Source organism: Cygnus atratus, chromosome 3 (assembly GCF_013377495.2).
Source record: "Cygnus atratus isolate AKBS03 ecotype Queensland, Australia chromosome 3, CAtr_DNAZoo_HiC_assembly, whole genome shotgun sequence".
Taxonomy (NCBI): domain Eukaryota; kingdom Metazoa; phylum Chordata; class Aves; order Anseriformes; family Anatidae; genus Cygnus; species Cygnus atratus.
The window spans coordinates 77,611,289-77,632,783 of record NC_066364.1 but is presented as its reverse complement, the minus strand read 5'-3'; the positions used below and the strand labels follow the sequence as shown (position 1 = coordinate 77,632,783).

At 47.1% G+C, this 21,495-nt stretch overlaps 1 long non-coding RNA gene across 1 annotated transcript; it reads right to left on the bottom strand.

The window, feature by feature from the left end:
• Positions 1-12,910: 12,910 nt before the first annotated feature.
• Positions 12,911-16,901, bottom strand: LOC118243932 (uncharacterized). The gene is made up of 2 exons (XR_004777387.2): positions 16,399-16,901; positions 12,911-14,876 (listed from the first exon to the last, which is right to left on the bottom strand). It is a non-coding gene; the product is annotated as an uncharacterized LOC118243932 (long non-coding RNA).
• Between the last annotated feature and the right edge of the window lie 4,594 nt (positions 16,902-21,495).

The following is a 21,495-nucleotide window of genomic DNA, read 5'->3' as shown; positions in this document are numbered from 1 at the left end:
GGAGGCTCCCACTCAATTCACATTCTCCACCCATTTCTCCTTCATGCTTTGGTGTGCAGGCTATGGCCACCCAGGATCCACCTCAGGGCCACCTGAGATGTCTCTGCAGGGGTGACAGGGACCTCCCATAGAGGAGCAGGGCAACCATCTGAGTACAAGGCCCTCTGCACCATCCCGCTGGTGAGTCAGAGCTCCTGGGCTCAGTCCTGCTGTGCGAGGAACCGCTGGGGAGCTTTTGAGCCTGCCACTTTGAACCCACACACCGAGTCACTTGTTCCCGAAGAGAGGATGTGGTGTCACATGCTGGTGGTTATTTGCGAACCTGGGAATGCTAACGAGAACCTGAGCTGTGGCTTGCTGACAGGGTGGAAACGTGCCTGTGAAGGGCCTTGGCACCTGGTGGCTCATCCCTGCAGCATTTGATGTGGAACCAGGTAGGACATTGCCTGGCAGGAGGCTTCGTCTGAGGACCCAGCACATCGGCCAGTTGAATCTAGACAGGTTTATCACATGTGTTCCCTCCCTGGCCCAAAGGAGAAAGGAGGCAGCACTCTGGGTACGTCTGAACCTGTTCTGTGCAGAGGCTGCTGGTATATTTTTCAAGGAGAGTGAGCGAACTGCTGCGTTTGCAAAGTTTAGCACATTATGGTCCATGATGACAGTCATGCTGCTATGTACATGCAGGTTGCCACTGTACAGTTACAACAGGGCTGTAAATGAGCCTCTGAGGCATTAATTCAAAAAAAAAAAAAAAGTATTTCATGTTTTCTTCTAGGATAAGGAGCATAAGATGTTTCCTCCAGGAGCTTTAAGGAGGGGGTAAGGCCTCTCCACTGTCAAGGAGTTGAAATAAGTGGTCATTGCTCAAAGTGTAGGGCACACTCAGGGCACAGTGTGAGGGAATGTGTGTGCCTAGGAGAGGAAGGCAGGAAGCCCACAGAATCCAGAAGTGGAGGCAGCAGAGAAAGTCTTCAGCAGTGCTTGGAAAGTTGCTGGGAGCCTGGCATTGAAAGAAATGCCAGTCAGGGGACATTCTCAGTCATGGCTGTGGTGGGCAGAGGATGATCTCCTGTTGTTTGAGTCTTGAGTATCCAGGGATCAGGACTTTTCCCTGGCTTTGGCAGATAAACAGGGATCTATCAAAGACCTGGTGGTTGGTCACAGCTTCCCCTAAGAACAGAAACACCCTGCAGAGCCCCAAGCTTCGTCAAGTTGTTCATGCCAGGAGTAACAACAACAGAGAATAAGAAATACCAAATTCTGTTTTCTTCTCACTCCTGCAGTAGCGTGAGAGAGGATATATCTTCCTCCTTCCTTTGGCCAGCAGTTCTTCAGAGATCAGGGAACAAGTGAGGGCTGCCTTACCTACCTGGTGCAGTAACTGGTGCCTCCTCCATAGCCCTTCCCGTATTGCTCATGCCAGAGAAGGGCTCCCACCTGTGGGTAGAAGACTGGCTAATGCTGACAGCCTCAAACCTCATGTATATGCAGGAGTGCTGCATTTAAACAGTGAGGGATGATGGGGTGATGAGCAGATGTTTCACATGCACATACACCAATCCCCCTATGCTGGCTTCTCCTCTGTTCCCAGAAGCAGAATGCATGGGATGGCACCACAGGCTGACGGTGTGGGACAGGATCATGAGTTCAATGCTACCCCAAAACAACTGATAGAAACAGGCTTCTGCCATGCATCTCTCTCCATCTTTAGGTGGCAATTATAAAACCAGTGGGAGTTTTGTTCTTTGCTGCAGGTATCTAGCAGCAATCTTCCTGAAGCAAAGCCAAAGTGGCTGTGAGCTGGGCCACGCCACAGACACACCAGGGTGGGAGCCAGCATCTCCTGCAGCAGCAGCCATAGAGCTCCTACTGGGGGTGATACCAATGTGGAGGTCTCAGGAGCAGATGCTGAGCCTAGATCCCTCTTCCCTGGGGTAGGACTTCACCCACAGCTGGGGGCAGTGTTGGCGGTGTATTCAGGTGGACAATTCACTGATGCTGACCCAGTCCCAGCATGCCAATCTGAAACACTCATTCTTCTGAAAATGAGGTTGGCTGGGAAAAGCTCAAGTGTTTCTGCTGTCTTCTAGGTGGGAGGAGGTAGCAAGAGTGTTGCAGATGGGATAAAAAGGATATTGAAGGGGAGCTGAAGAAGCAGGGAGCCTTAAGCAGCACTGCTCAGAGCATACACATACTTCCAGAAATGCTCTGGAAGCCAGTTCATTATTATTGTAAATGCCACTGAATGAAACCAGCTACAAGCAAATGCTGTTCACGATGCTACACCAGAATCTTGCATCAGCATAAGCCAGCAGCGGACATTAAAATCAAAGTGGAACTGTATTTATATTCTGGGCACAAACTCAGTCTATACCGCTGGAGATAATATACACCCTCCCCATCATCCACCTTCAGGGAGTTTACACCTCCCTCTGTCAGTCTGACTCCCACTAGGGCAGTGGTTACTTATAATACCATGGCATGAGCTGCAGGTTCCGTTTGAGACACAATCTTTTCCAGTCAAAGGCCTTTGGAGCAGGACACTATCTCTTTAGTCTGGAGTTACGGCATTCATATTAGCAAGTCTTCTAAGGAACTCATGTTCAGAAAACATACGCTCTGCAGAAATGTTTCATGGAAATGAGATTTCAAGGGGCAAAAATAGCACAGTACTCTGAGATTGCAGAAGGTGGAGATCTTTTTTTTTTTCCCCCATTCTCCCAGTAATTAATTTCTCCTCTGGCATACTTTGAGGAAAATACTTTCTTTCATTAATATGCTGTCTACCTGTTAAGGAACATTCTTTCAATTCATTTTTTTAAGCATGCACAACTTTGATCAAGTGTTCATCATAGATCTGACAGAAGAATGTAATGCTGTTGAGCATTTTCCTTGTAGAACGCTCATCAGTGTTTTGTGCACTTAATCAAATCCAAGTACGTGATAAGTAGGTTTCATCCCGGGTGAAACCATTGGAATAGCTTCCAATTCTACAAGAGCCGTACTTAGCTATCTGTTTGCACAATGTAAGTGGCAGTAACTCAAACTCAGTTTGTATCCGACTAAACAGTAATGCTTGTGGAAACATAATTCAGTATGCTCTAGTCCTGTTTTATAATAGTCACTTTCCTACAAGACTTTTGTCTCAGGCTAGTGAGTCTTTGCTGATTCAGACCATGAATGTTTCTGCCAACCTTTTACCTCTAGAAGAGCATACAGAAAGACACCATTTATCTGAATGGTCCAGACATTTCATTCACATCAGAAGTCAACGGAAGCCTTAATGTCCTGTTAGCTCAGATCAAGAACCTCTGTTTGTGGTTCAGAGCCATCAAAAATGAAATTTATATGTGGACCTTTCTATTCAAAACTCCTCCCTATTCCTGAAGAAAACCCATTGCCTCAGAGCCTGTTCCCTAGTGACAGTCACATGCAGAAATATCCTTCATTGTTAAAGACCAGCTCAAGGTGTTTGGGCCTTTCCCCTCCTCAGATTGACATAATAATAGTTGCTGGCTCACCTCAGCCACAGGGTTGCATGGTAAACTGTATATATCCCACCACTTTTGTCTTGATGTAAAATGGCAGGTCTGGTTTTGAAGGAAATCACAACATCCTTAACTTTAGGTTGACTTCATCTTCAAAGCTCAGCAATAGTATGATTCTTGGACCAACTCTGACTTTCGCTGTATCCTCCAAATTGTCAAACATATGGAAGACTGATGCAGCAGGTTGCAGATCTGCTGTACACAACCTTTTCTCCTCATAGAAGTGCATCTGGGGCCACAGTTTTCCTTCAGCTGGCACTTTCAGGCTCTCAGACTTAGGAAGAGTAGCAGCTTATTGCACAGAAACCTCTCTCTGCTCAGGCACTAGGCAGAGGCAGAGGGAAAGCAATGGATTTCAGCCACTCGGATTCTTTGGGCATCTACAGCTTTTGTGTGGGTGACGTTTTTTTTTCTTAATCCGGAAAAATAAATAAAACTACTTGAATCCAAATGGTCCATATGAGTCACGAAGAAACCGTTCTTCCTCCCCCTGAGACAGTTAGTCACCCTTTCAGTACCAGAAGGCAGAATTTGGGTAGTTCTGACTGCACAGGAATGCAGATGATGAGAAATTGTTCGTAGATATAGGAAATGATGTTTATCATCCTATGAGATGGACAAAATCCCCTCTCTAAATGCTGAACAAAATCAAGCTTTACAAGCAGCAAGTGCTCTATTGCAAAGGATTTGTCTTGCCAAGTGGCTTTTGTTGTACCTGTATCTCTGAAAACTCTGATTTGTAGGTTATATTTTGGAGAACTGTTGATATGGAGGAGATTGGTGTGCTACAGAAAGGCTACAGAAGATTATGTCACTGATTTTGCTGTGCAGGAAGGCATCTCAGAAAGTTTCTGATAACCTCTAAGGAGTCTTTGTAGCATGTTCATACTTGGGAGTATGGGAATCCTGTCCAAGTCCTGCCTTTTCATCGACTGTTGCACTGAAGAAACTATTCAACACTTGCATCTCAGCTTCCCAACTATGGAATGGGAATTGCAAGGGGAATTACAGCTGTCCTGTGCTACAGTGTTATTCTGCGGCTGAATTAGTCAGTATTTGGAAATCACTTTCAAGCAATAAAGTACTACATTTTTAATAGTAAAGTTGCCCTTTTCCCCAGGAGTCCTATTGAAAACCTCTCAACCTTGACAATTAATGGGAATTGAAATCTTTTGCGTACTCAAATGAATGCATTATTTTAATTTTTTGAAGGGGTAAGATTTTGTGCAGAAGGTGATTTTGAATATTTAGCAACATAAATTTAGCTAAACCTTTTTGCTTCCGTAACTATGATTTTTAATGCAATTCTCATAGTATTTTAGATTGAAAATGAGGAAATATCCTTTGGCTCCATTCCAAAGTTGCCTCTGTTTTTTTGATACCCTTTCAAAAGATAAAGGTCTAATTCTCCCTTCCCTGGTGCACTTTATAGTCATTTACACATGTAAAATGCTATTATTCTCTCCTGGAAACATACACCAAAATGCAAATTACAAGAGGAGCTAGCATCAAACTCAAGGACTCTAGAGGATAAGGGCAAATGAGCAGCCTGCCATGAACAGCCTAGAGAGTCAACTTAAAGCCTGTCACCTACTTTATGGTCATAATCCATGTTCACAACCTTACCCTACGGCAAAAGAAAGGTACCTTACCTGTGGAGGAAAGTGGAGTAAATACCTCATATTCACCACAGTCTCAAAGCACATAAATGATTGTAAATGCACTTCTGATCTTATCACTTGGCAACTCTTCTGTTGGGTCCGTACCCTCAGACCAATCCACGGCAAATGTCTTCCAAATATAAACTGCAGCTCGCTGTGTACACTCAGTGCGCACGTTGCCTTGCTTGTATCACAAATCAAACATCGGCTGGCAGCCTGTTTAGCAGGACTGGTTACAGAGCACACTTCAGCTGTGAGCAGAGCCAAGGGCATGCTAAAAAGAGCCCCGTGCTGCTCGTCCTTGATCCCAGTTGCAGACTGTGCCTGGGCCGGCCTGCGGAGCCATGCGCCAGGCTCAAGGAGCAGCATACTGCTCCCCAACCGCAGCCAAAACAAATGGCTTGGGTTTGGCCCAAGCTTTTACAGCTCCTGACCGCAGCTTGCTTCCCCTCGGGTGCTGCTCTGGTTAAAAACCCACACCTGGGGTTGAAGGCTGCAGGGGTCTGGGCAGTCAGTCAGTCAGGGTGGGCTTTATTTTCCTTTTAAAGCAGGCGATAATTCCCCAGCCCTGTGCCATGCGGGGCTGTTGGCAAACATCAGCCGTAGGGCCTTGTCTGCTGGCTGGCCCCACATACTGCTCTTTTGGCCTGGGGGAGGGGATAGACCTGAAGAAGCAATTTGGCTTGAAAATGAGAAACGGGCAAAGCAGCTGGCAAACCTGGCCTCTGAAAAAGAGATATGGAGAGAGAACAGGAAAGCAATTACTTCAGAAAGCCAAGTTACTCCTTACTCCAAATTAGTTGAGCTGCTTGGGAAAAAAACAACAGATAAACCTTTTTCTAGCTCAGCTGATGCCTTTGCTAAAGCTGCTCTGCTACCAGTGAAGCAGCAATTTCCTATGGACGTGCTTCACCAGGTCTCAGTGCACAGGCCCAGAATCTGTGGCCCAGTGGCTGTTTTGTCCAAGCATGAGGCAACCCTACCAATTCTTATGAGATCTTGGAAAGCTTTGGTGGAGAAGACACACAGATCTGGAGGAGGCCACATTTCCACTTACTGAAATCCTCCTTGAAGTGGTACAACCCTCCGCTGATCAGCCATTTCAGAACCTGGTCCGAACAAAGCCTGGCCCTAGAGATACAAAGAGATCAAGGTTTGTAGACATATCCAGGTGCCTATGCAATTGTCAGACTCCCCAGGTGACATAGCTAAGTCACTGACCGCCTGTGCTTCTTCCTGAAGGCTGTGAAAGTACTCAACAGCTTTCAGGGTCAGGCTTGTGATCCTCATTTGAGCAGTGGTTGTGGTATCTAGGAAGAATTAATATATGTATCATAAATGGACTTGGTCTCTTCTTGATGCATGTGCAAAGAAGTATTTTTGTGATGTGGCTCATTGCCAGTGTTCCTCAGAAAGTCACATATGTAATTTTTCATCTATACGTTGATAAAATACTATAATTAGTTTCTGAAATATTTCTAAATCTCCTTTTGCAGTAGTTAATCCCTATTTGCTAAGAAAAAAGAAAAAAACGACTTTTCCCTTGAAGTCCCAAACAAATAGCTTATTTCACCATCTCAGTGGCTGTGATATGTGATCAGGCACCAAAAGCTACGTGCCTCTTCCTCCTCTCAGGGCACTCATGTGAAAAGTCAGCTGAAGGGACTCTGTCAGTCAATTTTCTGACTTGCTTCATGGTTTTCATTTCTGATTTTAATGCTGTGTTAGAATAATTTTTTTACATTTAATGTCTCTGGATGATTTCTGATCACTTGAGATTAATAACAACATCCTGCCCCTTGATATCTGATTTGGGTGTATCAAATTATGTTCAGTCCATTCTAGCAACTGCCCAAATTAGCCAGTAATCCTAATTTTTTGCTAGTCCTGTCCATCTCTCAAAGAACAAATTAAAACAGGGCTGTCTCATATATCAATTAAGGTCTTGTATCTTTCCTTCCATCCCTTTCTTTATTGATAGGCTTTATTTTTTCCCCTTTCTTTGTTGTGATCACGAAGGCCTCTAGATTTACAACTCTTAAAGTCAAAGTACTTTATCTACGGATCAAGAACTGCAAAGAGAGCAGCAGTTTTCAGATTATCCTGCCCATCCATCTCAGTCCTGGAGGGGGCCAATTCATGAAATGAGAATTGGACATTCTCAGTGTCTGCTTCATCTTCTGCTGAAACTGCAGACGGCGAACAAATCACTGGCTATTTTAGGGTCTAAGGGTGGCAGAATGAAGACCTGGACTTCGAAAAAGCAGATTTCAGCAATTTCGGAAAGCAGTTAGGCAGAGCCTCTTGGGAAGAAATTCTAAGGGAAGAAGTGCACAGAGCTGGTGGCTATATTACAAGCAAATCAGCCACTTGTCTCAGGGCAGAGGAGCAATAGAGTTTACAGTGAAACCCATATAGCTGCATCAGGAGCACTACATTACTTGAAATCCAAAAATAGGAGCCTCGCAAAGAGTAAAAACAAGGCAACAAGGCAGTATAACCAGTTTTTCTGAATGCATAAGGAGCAGAAGCAAGGTAAAGGGAGATGCAACTCCACTGCTTAATCACGCAGAGAACAAATAAAGCATGAGAAAGAGATGTTTGAAGTATTCAATGCTTTTTTGGTTGAATCTTCATTAGAAAAGAAATCTCCGTGAAGTAGCATTGAAGTGATTGAAAAAAGGCACTGGCTGGTGTGCAATGGTCTCCTGTCAAATTGAGAAGGCATTTCGCTTTGGATTCTACAGGAGAATTTTTTCCTTGGGACTATTTCTGTTCACTGTCTTCGTTATCAGGATGGATGATGGAAAAGGCTTCATGTGCAGTAGACACCAAGCTGGGATGGAGCTATAATGAGTTTGGAGGGCATAATCAGAAAAGGAGCGTTCTTGATGAGCTGGAGAATTGATCTGGGCCCAGCGAGATGGAATTATTTTGGGACAAGTTGGAAGTATTACGCATAGAAATCAAATGAGTATATACAGATTGCACAAAAACTGCTGAGACAGCAGTACCAGAGAAAGGGAGCTGGGGTCTTGGTGCACCACAAACTGAGTGAGCCAGTAACATGCTGCTGTTCTGAAACAGGTGAATCTTCAGGTAGGAGGTGTTAGTAGGCAGGCAGTATGAGACCTGCTTATGCCACTCTATCCAGTGCTGCTGACATCCCACTTGGTCCAGATTTGGGTGATCTGGATGTCATGTCAGAGGCAATCCGGGCAAAGCAACCAAAAAAAAAAAAGTAGAACTTCTTTTTTGTCTAGAAGGAAGATAGCGGAGGGGAATCACAAACCTTTCAATATAAAGAGAGCTGTTTTTTACTTTCCTCCTTGCCTCCTGCAGGTAGGATGAGGAATAATTGGTATAATTTATAGCAGCATATCCTTAGGTGTAACAAAAGCCTGTAGGAGAGCTGTGAGCCCTGGAGGGGGCAAGGAAGGATATTGCAGCATTGTCTTCACTGAAAGCTTTTCAGAGCAGACAAGAGGATGTAGGCAAGCCAAGCACCTCTTAGGATCCCTCTGATCTCCTTTGTGAAATGAGCTGTGGGACTGGGAAGAGATTCTGGGAGACTGTGTGGTCCATTCCTCCTCCCCAGAGCACACCTAACTACAAAGTTTTTGTGTGTTTCAGGAAACAAGACAACAGTGCTTAAAATAACCCCACAAAATAGGAAATAATACTTTTCATTTCTGTGACTGCTGTGGGGTTATGTATGGTATGTTTTACAGCAGTCAGCAGCTCTGTAGGTCACTGATTTGTTCATATTAACCTGCCCGCCAGGAGTTAAATCAAAAGAGACAGCGGAGGAAGAGTCAAGCTGGGATAAAACTGCATCCAAGGTAAAGCTGTTCGCAGGGACAAGGTGGTGCCTTCCCCCTGCTTCCCTGCCTCACCTCCCACAGGGCTGGAAGCCCAGGCTCTGAAACCAGAAAGAGATTGGTCTTGGACGAGAAGAGGGTGCAAGCGAGCTGCCTGTTGGATGCAGGCAGCACACTGTCCGAGGCTGAACCTCAGTGCCACGAGCAGCACGGACCTTTATTCATCGCAGGAGGCGAGCAAAGGCCTGGGGGTGATTCCACGGCTCCAAGGGCTGCAGGTCTGACCCCTGGCAAACACCTCGGGAGCTGCCAGGAGGTGATGTACAGTTACAGAGTGGTTTGTCCTGTTTCTCATGGGCTGTGCTTGAAAAGAAAACAGGCTTTGTCCTAACGTACTGGGATGTATGTTGCCCCAGAGTGAAGTACTCAAACAGGACAAGACCTGCAGAGCTACTCTGGAGAAAAGTCCCAGGGAAACTTGAGCATGAATTTTCAGCTCGAAAAAACGAGCTTCTCAATTTATTCCCACCTTGCTGGAGTTGTTCCCATAAAATAATCATCACTTTTGAAGTCAGTCCTACTCTTCCCCCATGCTTGAAAGGCTGCTCCCCCAGCTCTGTGTGCGTGCACCGGCTGGCTCTTTTCCAAGTACTACTCAGTGAAGAGACGCCTGCGTGCGTACCTGCTGCAAACTATTTACATTTCACTTTCATTGCCAATAAATTAGCTCTGCAGAGGAGGTCTGAGCAACAGTTGTTCTGAGCAGGGAGGGAGTCTGGGTTCTGCGACAGCGTTTGAACAGCCAGCCCTTATCATCACCAGCGTAAGAGTGCAGGGAGCTTGTTGATGCAAACCAACATCAAGTGAACCGCGGTTGCCAGCAGAGCAGCTTCCCATGTGAAAACCCTGATTCTTCTTGACAAGGCCAAGGCAAGGCAAAGCCAAGGCAAGGATGGAGCTTTTTTTTTTTTTTTCTTCTCCCCCCAAACCAACTGTTATTGGAATAAGTAATTCTGCAGACCTGCCTTTCACATCTCACTCACTTTATGTGCATTCTAATTAATTTTGTCGGGGAAAATAATTGGCTCAGATCTGGTCGATCCAACTGAAGTTCTAAATAACTTTGGTTGAGTGGTATTTATATTTCAGCAACTAGTCTTGGGTGAAACGCTCACATGCTCAGAATACTAAGCCTGTGCTAACGTGGCATAAAAATAGCGCCATGGTCCATCGAGTGGCATTAAGTCCCATCTATAAAAAGACGTACGGCTGCCTCCGAAATGCAGCTGTCTTGGGGGCTGGAGGGGAGCAGACCAATCTGTGTCAGTGCGGAGTGGTGGGCAGCACAGACACACTACGTGTTAGCAGCAAGGTGGGGTGAAACGATTCTCAGCTGGGGAGGAGTGATAGGAATTACCCCGTGGAGACAGAGTGGGAACGCAGGAGCTGGTGGGGAAAGATCTTGAGGATGCGGTCACGTTGGGACAGTGCAGGGGCAAGGATCAGGCAGGGGGAGGGAAGGACAAGGACAGCAGTGGGAGATCTGGTGTATGGGAGGAGAGAAGAGGCATCACAGGCAATGAAAAAGCTGGGACTGCCCTCACCTGAGGGACAGACCTGGTCAGAGATGGGCCCAGGTGCTGGCGGGGAGATGTCATTCTGACAGCTGGACCGCCGTGGTCAGTAAGTAATCCTCCTACCATGGGATGGGCTGGGGTGCTCCCATCGCTGGTGATATAGGGCACGGGCACCTTGGCTACAGAAACACGCAGAGGGAAGGCAGGTGTTACTGTGCTGAAGGTCAGAGCGACGCTAAGAGTACCTGCGGTTTTCTTCATCCTACGGCTTCTCTGCAAACATTTGGGCCAGCACTTCTCTCCCCCTCCACCCAACAAATTTTAGATCTGCAGCCAGATCCTCACTCTCCAACTCAGCCTTCATCTCCGCTTGCCACAGCATCAGCCCACTCTCTTGGATCCTCGAAAAGGAAATTCATCTTTCCATCTGCTCCTCTTCATCTCCTTGTTGAATAGGTAGCATTTTCCTGAGATAGCTCGCCCCGTGCTGAAGAACAACACATTTCGTGCTGCAGAGTGCCCCGAAAGCCCTTCTTTCCATAAGCGAGTTGTGTAAACTGGCTCTCCTTCTGCAAACCTTTCCTACTAGCCTGTGTTGGCTGCGGGGCTCCCCGGGGGAAGCCTGGGTAAATGAACAAGTGTGAAGAGTGCTGCCACAGCCTTCTGCACTTCTTTTCTCCCTGGTGTTAAAAATAATAACTCATTTGTAAATAACGTATCTCCCAGCCTGTTTTTATAGTGCTTTTGAGAGGCACTGGATTAGCAAGCCCGCAGCCGGACTTGCTCCTCCACCCCGGCTCACGTCCAGCACGGGCAGCAGTGGTGCTAGCTGTGTCAGATCACAGCGTGCGGCCGGTGTTCTTCCATCCCTCTCCGGAGGACCTGCCCTTGCGAATGAGAGCAGTTTTCATTCCAGCTGAGTTTCTGATTTCTCTCCCGGGATTACCAACACGACCTGCACACGGGCAGCTTCTGATCATTGCAATGAGGACGCCAGGTTGCAAGAGCTACCAGCTCATTCCCAGGCAGTAACTAAAAGGTGCAGAGCACTCAAGCGAGTGGCACTGTCACCCTTGCTCCCTCAGGGCCAAAGCTGACAGCTGACTGGCAGGGTTTGCCAACACTGCTGCAATTCTTGCTGTCGCTAGAGTCTTTATCACCTTTCTCAGCCCTACAAAGGAGCACACTGATGCGAACGTTTCTTTCCACCAGCTCTCATGTTGACTCTGTGGTTAACTTCCTGCACAAGTCAACAGCCATGAAATAGGATCGGCAAACAGAAACACGGGAGGGAGGATGACTTAGCACCCAGCCTACAGACTGCGCCGTGGGCTGCCGCTCTCCGGCTCTCCCTGATGTGCCTGCTGGGCGAGGGCAAGCTGTGAGACCACACAGAGGAAGGCTACTCGCAGCAGGCTGCTCCTTCTCACTGCTAGCCTAGAGGAGCAAAAGGTATACCTGAGCCAGCTTTGCCAACGCCACCTCAAGTGCATGTAAAGACACGGGTAGCTGGCCTGTCTGCAGCTGGGATGGGGCCTCCAGCACCAAGGGATTGAGTCCGGCACCCGTCAGATCTTTCCCAGCACGGCACTGAAATCTGCAGGTATCCTTAATGGGCAACCCCAAGCCTGCCACGGGGCCCCGGAGCTTCCACCAACAGAAAGGAATTTGCCTTTTCTAAATTCACTGCTGAGGAAGGAGTGAAACAAGGATCCTCTGGTGGTGACGTGAAATGGATCCAAGCCGCTGGGAAGGCACAGAAATCCTGCTGCCTGCCCCAGGATCCGTCCCATCCCACCAGCTCTGGACAACTGGAGCAGAGCTCATCCACAGTGAGTTCACCACTTCAAGGTGTGGTGTAAAGTAGGACCAGCTGGATGAAATCCTATGAGCTGTGTCAGAAACGAGATCGGGCACCTTCTGCCTTTAATCTGCATGGCCGGGGAAATAACCCAACGTTACAGAACACCCTACCTTAGGAAATTTCAGGGAGAGTCTTACCTATTTCTCATTTTTACTTCAAATATTTTCTCCCATCCCTCCCTGCCCCCACTTAAAGATTTATTTGGTTTTCCCTCTCTCCGAGCTCAATCTAATTAAACAAAAAAAATGCTTTATTCATGCGAGTGTTCTGTGAACTTTACTCAGGAAAAGTGCTGAATACACCAAAAGCAAAGAACAGTTTTTATATGACTTTTTTTTTTTTCCTGGGATTTTTTTTTTCTTTCTTGCTCAGCAAAGCTGTTTTTCTATTAAGTAAAGAAACGGATGAAACCCCACACTTCAATACACAGGCAATTCAATAAAATAACAAAAACATGAAATGCTATTTTATTGGTCACTGAATTCCTTTTCCGCACTGGGAGCATTTCCATACCAGTGATTAACAAAGTGAGGCCTTGATCCTTTGAGTGTAAGAGGCTTTTAAAACAGCCAAGTTAAACTCTTGGAGTATAAGAATGGTTAGACTTAGGGTTGTCTGGGCAATATCCATTTGATTTCCATTTCCATATGGATTATGACACAATCTTGCATCTTGAACCTATGTACTTGCATACTAATTTTTCCCTGGAAACCTCTCCTACATTCCCTGTCCAAAATAAATGGTGATCTCATGATCAGCTATTTCATACTTTTCATCATTTCTCCTCATTATTCAGAGCGTGTCTCATGCCTTATTTACAAGCCGTGATTCAAACTGCGCCGTGGAGGAAATGGGCTGCAATTTCCAGATTAACTTCTCTGCGTAACGTTTTGTGGTAGCACCCAAGCACTTCCCAAAGTCTTCACAGATTTGTCTGGACTGCTTCAGCGTGAGGTCCTGTGTCTGCAGGGTGTCAGGAAAAGGCTTGGGAAACAGCAATGTCAAGAACGAGCATTCGCAAGGCAACGTGCAGAAGGAGGAGAAATGCTGCGTGGGGGGCACCGTGCTCCATGCGACAGCAAGGTGCTCGTCCCCACCTGCAGCCTCACCGTGACTCACAGCAGGATGCAGCCATTGGGTATGTAGGCACTGGGTAGCCAACTTTTCCCCTATCCTATTCTTTCTGTCCTGCTCAAAGGATGAGGAAGACAATGCTACCAATGTGTGAGGTTTCTCAGAGTTTGCACTTCTCACACCACTGCTGATTGCAGGGAGTATTCCGACATCCCTGGTGGTTACAGCTGCGGTTTGGCCGTTCCCCAGTGAGACCGTTTCTCAATTAAAAAGCAATCACGTTTTGTTAAGATGAAAGAAAAATGGTTGTGAGAACCAATATTTGCAGAGCCACATCGGTAGGTTACAGCTATAAATTGAGCGTTCTTTTATCAGAGGACGCTTTCAGTGCACGTTTATGAATAGGGTGGATTTGTTTGTGCACTGGGCACGGGAGGTGCACGCGTTTGTTTGCCTTTTAGGTGTGGTGCGGGTAGGTAACTCCTTCCGCGATAACAGAATGTGATAGCTCCTGCTTTTCTGATTGCATTACTCTACTGCCTTTCTGGCTCTGCAGCCTGGAGTTGCAGCCTTGGTGTGAGCAAATACGTTGAAGGTTGCACTTTGGCCAGCGAGCTGCCAAACAGCTGCATTTCAGCAAGATGTGGTGTCGCACCTGGGTGGCTCTGTCCCAGAGCTGAGCTCCGTGTCACTGCAATAGTGTGGTAGAAAACGGCAAATTGAGCCACGCAGAGGTATGGCTCAATGAAGTCATTAACAAAGTGACCTCATGGAGAGGGGAGACAATGCAGGGGCCTGGCGTGATGATGCCCAAGAGTTTTCTTTAAGAGCAGGCTCTGCAGTAATGACGGTAACGCAGAGAACAGCAACATATTACAAAGACCCTTTACAGCAAGCCCCCTGTGCCTGGATTTCCGGGAAGAAAAGAACTTGCCTGTAGTGCCAGCGCTTGCTTTACCTGATACATGGCAATGCCGGGGGGCTGTTTTGGGGAAGGCAGCCCTCCTGTTGCTGTCCCCATCAGCGCCTGTCCCATTTCCCCTCTTGCCTTGGGCATGGCTGCCCCTGCCCTCACCTCCACCAGGCTTGGGGCCAGCGCGGGACGAGCAGTCACGAAGACCAGGCAGAAAAAGGCAAGAGGCAAGTTTGCAGAGAGGATCTGGCACAGCGAAGCCGTGAGCAAGGCTTTAGGGTCAAGCTGTGAGCTGCCCCCCACAGCACGGGCACGTACCACATGTAAGAGACTGGAGGAGCACGCACGGGTTTACCGACTTGAGCATCTCTGTCCTGATTATGAATGCACCAAGTGGAGTGAGGCAGAAGCTCAGTCTCTGCGAGGCAAAGTAAATAAAATAACATTAAAATCTAATTTTCTCTAGATTCCTACAAGCCTTTGGGAGGACAAAGGGATCACAATAGGTGTTTGTTTTCCTATAGATTTCCCATCATACTTCCACTGCCTCCTATTACATGCACATAGGCGGTGTCGGTTCGTTTCTTCTCCACTCCAGAAAAAAAGGAAAATAAATTGGGGGGAGTCCAATTACTGAAACTTAATTAAAACAATTTAAAAATGACTTAAGTAATTATCTAACAAGTGATCTTTTTGGTAACAGCTGTACACAGGCAATTTATTAGTTAGTGAAGCCAACCCTATTTTTTAATATAAACAGACTAATTAATCAGTGGTTAACTCTTGTAATGACCAGCCCTGGCATTTAATTATTGCTGCTGTCATCAAGCATAATAGCTTATTTCCCAGGGTTATTCTCTAAACTGCCAAGAGTGACCACTCCGTGTGAAGTTTAAAGCACTTTCCCTGACTGTCTCTCATTTCCACATCCTCACAACTTTTTGGAGCACGCACGTTTCCTAGCATGAGAAGTTTCACCCAGCTTTTTGGCTTGGTAGCAGATTTTTGGAAATGCTGAGAATTTTCTGGGGAGCAGAATTTTCCAGTTCTTTCAGGTTTTAGTTGCTTAGTGGGAAAGGGGAGGAAAAATGTTTCCTTCTCACTTTAGAAAGCACCTCTATGGAAAGCACCTCACTTTTTTGAATGTGGCTGCGGAAAAAAAGGACCAAGATCTGCAACAGGCACATGTTGGAGGTATTTATGTTGCCTTGGTTTAAGTATCCAGCTGAGCTGCTGAAGTTTGGTGGTGAGGAGACTGATCCTATGGAGGAGAGCTGAGAGCCGCCACAGCTCAGCAGACAGCAACAACCTGAGTGCAGGCAGGTAAGAGAAAAGCTCAGTATGAGACCAACGGGAGAAAGTAAGGAACCTCCTGGGGTCCCCAGAGCTCACGAACAGCAGACCAAGAGCTGCCTGTCATTGGAAAAAGGGGAGAAGAAGAAACTCTGACAAGCTAGTCCTCTCCTAATCTTGGCCTTTCAAAAGGCTCTGGGATAATGAATAATACAGGAGTTGTTTATTGAAAAATGCCCCTTAAAAGGAGGCACAGGCATTAGGTAAGACACGAAAACCTGGGGGGGGCGGGCATGCCTATCTGGAGGGCATCTCCAAGGCCGTGGTCACACACACGTGGCTGTGGAGTACTCACCCAGCAAAAGCCTCGAGTGCGCGGGGCCCTGCTGCTTCCCCGCAATTACCCGGCCCTGTGCACATTTCAGAGAGTTAAAGATTTTCTAACGGATTTAATAAACCTGAAATGTCCGGCAACAGATGCCAGATTTGATCATCTCGCCAGGGCTGACAATAAAGAGGCTCACATAAACTCAGCAGGAAGGGAAGCAGAGAGTGCAGAGGAGCTATTAGCGAGGAGGCTAGCGTGAAGCAATTGCAGGCAGCAGTCAGTAGGGCAGTAAAAGCTAATAAAACCTTGATGTACAAACCAGACTAATCAAAGAGCAGGTCCCGCATATGTATCTCCAGTCCCCTTGGCCTTCACACGGCAGCTGGTGGGAATAGCTTGATTGCCTTTGTAGATAAATGGATCCCAAGTAAGCGATACCTGAGCATCTCTGTCAGCCCACTGGACTGAAACAAGACTTCAAAATCCCCAAAATGAGCAGCAAACTTCCTCGAGTTTTCAAGCTGTCAGCTCTCCGCAGCCTTGTGGTGGAAAAAAGCCCAGGGTTTGGCTTTGAAGGTGAGTCAGCATGGGGGAAGGGAGAGGCTGCCTTTTTCTGGAGCGTATTTTCTGCAAAAGGGCAGATAAACAGTGCTGCTTTCTGCCCCGTGGAGCAACGGAGGGCAAGGCCAGACCCAGCTCTTGGTCACGCAGGAACAAACCTGGATTTGTAAACAGAGTTATTCCCAATATACCCTGGGGAAAACAGGAGCAGCCCTGGGACCCTGTTGCCTGAATTCTCCATGGCCAGGCTTCTCCCCAAAGCTACACCGAGGCTTTGGCCACATGGTGAGTAATAACGGAATGTTTTAGTAAAAAGCGGATGGCAAAGGACGTGAAAGCATGCCTGGTGCTGCCCTCCACTCATGTCACCTCCCTGGCCACACGCAGAGCTGGTCTGGTCCTGCAGCACTCTACATGAAGAGCACAATCCAGCAGCCACACTGGTGTTGGAGAGACTGGGCTCAGGAGATAAAGCAGGTATTTGTCACGTACCGGCCTTAGACAGCCTGTGTCAATCTGATGAATGCGGAGGAAGAATAGGTAGGAGTTGCTGTAGTGGACCTAGACTAGTAATGACTCTACATTTCTGCCTGCCGTAAGCACTCCTGCCTAATTCTCAGGATGAAGACACCCAGCCCTCCCTCCCCATCACACGAGTCCTCCCCCATCTGCACCCCGGGGAGATGAGTCTGCATCTGGGGAGGAGCGGAGCGAGGCTGTTTCCTTGGGGCTCTAATTACACCTCTAATTACAGCACTGGCCATGACGGGGACTGAGACCTACTGGAGAGACCCAGAACCGTTCCTCCACCAGCAAGGGCAGAACAGGAGGCTTCAAAGAGCGCTTTGAACCACGACCATTACTCCTGGCAGTGAAACAGCATTTAGCAGCTAAGCATCCAGACCTGGGGTAGCTCTGCTTCCACCTAATTCAAACACCGAGCCCAGAAGGAAACCAAATAGGAGCTTTGCTAGCTGAAAACACCCCATTTTGTTATTTTTGCGTTGGCTGGTCAGGCTGCAAAACAGCAACGTATGGTCCAAGGGCACAGGCTTTTACTACCCAGCGGTGCACGCATGCACGGGCAGCACGCAGGCTGTATGCACATGTGTACGTGCTCTTCTTGGTGGGGAAGCATCGGAGACCAAACCTTCCTCTGAGGTCACGCTGTCACTGGAGGTCACACGAGGGACTTTGCTGGCATCAGTAGCTTTCTGCAGGTGCAAAAGCAGCCTCCTTCTACAAGGGCAGGAGCTGGGTCAGGCACACGAATTTCGTGCCTCCCGTTTTGTGCATGGCCCGTGCACTGAGGTCCTGGGGTTGCTGGAAGAGCAGCCCCCTGCCCGGCCACTGCCCTCGATGTGGGTTTCTCAGTCATCTGAAAGCTCTCACGACTTAGAAGTCTGTCGTTACGGGCAAAGGAGAGGGCAATCATGGCATTATTTCTCATTTGCGTACCGCGGGGTGTCTCCAGGAGCACAGATGCTCTCGATGCCGATGGCGCAGAGATGAGTCTGGCCCCAAACATCAGCTTTATGCTGAGCACCGGAGGGTACCGCTCCCACCAGGTGCTGGCAGTGCCGAGCAGTTTTGTAACTGATGTTCACATCTCCTGGCAGAAAAGTGTGTGGAAGTAGGGCAGCCATATATTTCCTCCAATTTGGCATTGAACCGGAGGCAGAGAACAGGCGTAATTTCCATGCCAGGCTGGAGATGTAATAGAAAAGCCATCTAGCAGGTGAAAAATGAAGTGGCCCCTGACACAGGCAGATACTCCCGCCCACCTACTGCAGCCTTCCTGCTGCTCCCTGGTGTCTCTGTAATACAAACTGTGCTCATTTCACAGGCTCACCGCAGGCCAAATGGCTGTTCATTGCCCCTGCCTGTGCTTCTCTAATCATCTGCAGCCCTTCATCTCCTATGCGGGGCATCTCCACGTGCAGCCGGAGCGCAGCGTTACCCTTCCTGCTGCACCACCCAGGGCACTTGGAGTCCAGAGTGGGCTGCAAAACCAGGTGCTGCTGGAGCATAGGCTTCAAAGGGGGCTGGCAAAGCGTGCCGGGGGTCTGGGCACCTCCCGGCTAAAGGAAGCTCAGGCTCCGTGCCCAGCAGCTCGGTTATGCCTGTGCTCATCATGGTCATGCTTGGCGGTGGGGTGGATGTGCCTGAGGTGGAGAGGGAACATCTTGGTGCTGATGGTGATGCAGTACCTGCTGGGCTGAGGTCAGGTTGGTAGTAGACCCCTGGGATTTTGGCCAGGAGGGAGCACTTCTGCCCCTCCTGTGTCCTGCCGATGCTGCCCAGGATGTGATTTAGCACAGAGGCATGAAGAGCTGTGTGTGCCCGATGGGCAACAAGCATCAGGCATGGGTTGCCAGTGCTTGGTAGCTAAAGCCTTGTTGAAGAGGAGCGTTTTGTGTTACACATTTCTGAGGAGCACCCATCCTTTTTCTTTGCCATGCTTTCTCTTTGCAGTCCAGTGTCCCAGGGAAGCCTTGCTGGTGCTGGGGTCCTGGGGGAGTCCTCCTCTTTCCGCAGTGGACCAATTTCATGTGTGCCTCATCACCACCAGACGTGTTCCCTTGGTCCTAAAATCATTTAAACAGGTTTCATTAGCTAAAGACAATCTGCTTTTAAAGAGATTTTTATCACATATTCCTCTTTGTACTTATCCTATCTTGGTACTGTAGCCTTGTTTTTGTAATATTTAACTACAGCCCCTGTGAGTTGCCCCTGCTCTTGTTTCATCTCTCAGTATGCTGCACTTCCTCACATGCATATTGGCACACAGTAAGTTAGAGCAGGTTTCTTTTTTTAATACCTAGTATCTTGAATATTTGCCGTTTCAGTTGCATTAGCCCCTAGAAGGGCACCACTATACTACCTACTGTATATGCAAATGGCTAGGGAATTTGTTCATTTTCAAAACAAAATGCATTCTTTGACCTGGACCCAGATGACTGATGAGCAAAATAATGTTGTGACTATGGCTTGATTAGACCTTAGCATTTAAAATAAATGCATCCGCTTTAGTGAGGCTTATACAGTTTTTCTGCTGGCTCCTCAGTAGCCATTACATGGTGGAGCTTGATTAAAGGAACGTGCATTTCGAAATCGCGTTCCTACACATGTTCACTTAAACTGAACGTGAAACATTTAAACATGCCTGTCTGGATTGCCTTCTTGCTAATCAGTCACCAAGGTGAGCTGACACATCGCCTGTCCTCTAGCCAGCTAGGCAGCACAACTCACACGTAAATTCGATATTGGGCAAGATAGCTGTCCATCAAATGTGAATAATAGGTTGGAGGAGTTAATAGTCTGTTCCCAGATATTTTACGAGCAGAAACATGGTCTACATTTACAGAATCAATTATTCACCGTGAACAATTGGCCCAATTTTTCTCATTCAAAACACAAGGTAGTTAAATATGTGCCATTATCTCTGAGTTTTCAAGATTCATGGATCTTAAGGCCAAGGGGGTAATTAAGATCATCTAGGTTGACCTCTAGCTTAATACAGGCTAAAAACTATCTTCTGATTATTTCTGCATGGAGACCATCATTTCTGCTTGAGCAGCAGCACATCTTTTAAAAAGACAGCTAATTATGATTTGAAAACATTGTGTGTTAGAGAATCTGGTACATCCCTTTAAGCTGTTTGTATAATCACCCTTGTTGCCAACATTTTTGTCTTGTTTCTAATCTGAATTTGTCCTGCTTCAGCTTTCAGCCACAGGATCTTATTACGCCTTTACACCACTAGATTAGAGATCCATCTGCCATCAGAACCCCCTTTCATAATGGTGTTTGTGAGTCATGATCACATCACCTTTTATTTTCTCTTGACTAAGCTAGCAACATTAAGCTTTGTTAGCCTTTTGCTATACAGCCAGTTGTCTGATCTGAGATTATACTTGCAGCTTCCATCTGTACCTTTTCTGGCTTGTGCTTTTATGAGGCCGACACAAAATTTCCTTAGAATTGCCAAAGCCCACAGCTGGCAGTTCCCTGTGTGGGGACTGCATCCAGCCTCACATGGCTCTGAACTAGACATTAACTTAACATGAAGGGCACACAACTGAAAATTGCTGGTTGCTGGAGCACAGGTGATGGTGGCTTGAGTGTCTTCTACATCCAAAGAAGCTGAAGTCCAAACCAGCAACATATAAATACTTCACAGTTTAAAAATCCAGTTTCATGAAGCTGAAAAAAAAGTAATTCTGGAGAAAGAATTTAAAATGCAAGACATCATAATAGTATGCCTAATTTTGTTTCCATCCATCTCCAAAAGGAAAAAGGAGAAGTAGAGAGGTCCAGCAAAGGACAAGAAGAGAGATTACAGATACAGCCAAAATCATTTCATTCAAAGAAACTTTAAATAGACCGGACTTTGTCAGCTTGGAAAGGAGTTGACTGAGGAGTGAACATGATGTAACACAACTAAAAATGGTGCGGAAAAGGTGAATGGAAATGACTGCATACAAGGATGAGGAGGCGCAGCCCAGGTGAGCTGGCCACTGCTGGAGGCTGGCTCGGTGGCCCTTTGATTGTGCCCTGTCCAGCCATTCTCGCCTTCCTAAAATGTGAAGGGTAACTGGGAATTTTATGCAAGAGTTTATTACATGCCCCAAAGCCACACAGCTGCCCAAGTGTGAGAAAAAAGTTACACTGGTAAAAAGAAGCAAGCTGGCTTGAAGTAGGCGAATGCAGCTGAATACAAATGCATGCACACACACACAAATAGGGAAAAAAGAGATAGTAATGAATATAAATTAGAAGGTTGGAAAACCAGAAAATGTCTTGGTGAAGTGACAGGACACAGGGAAAAACCTAAGGCGAGAGAGCTAATGGC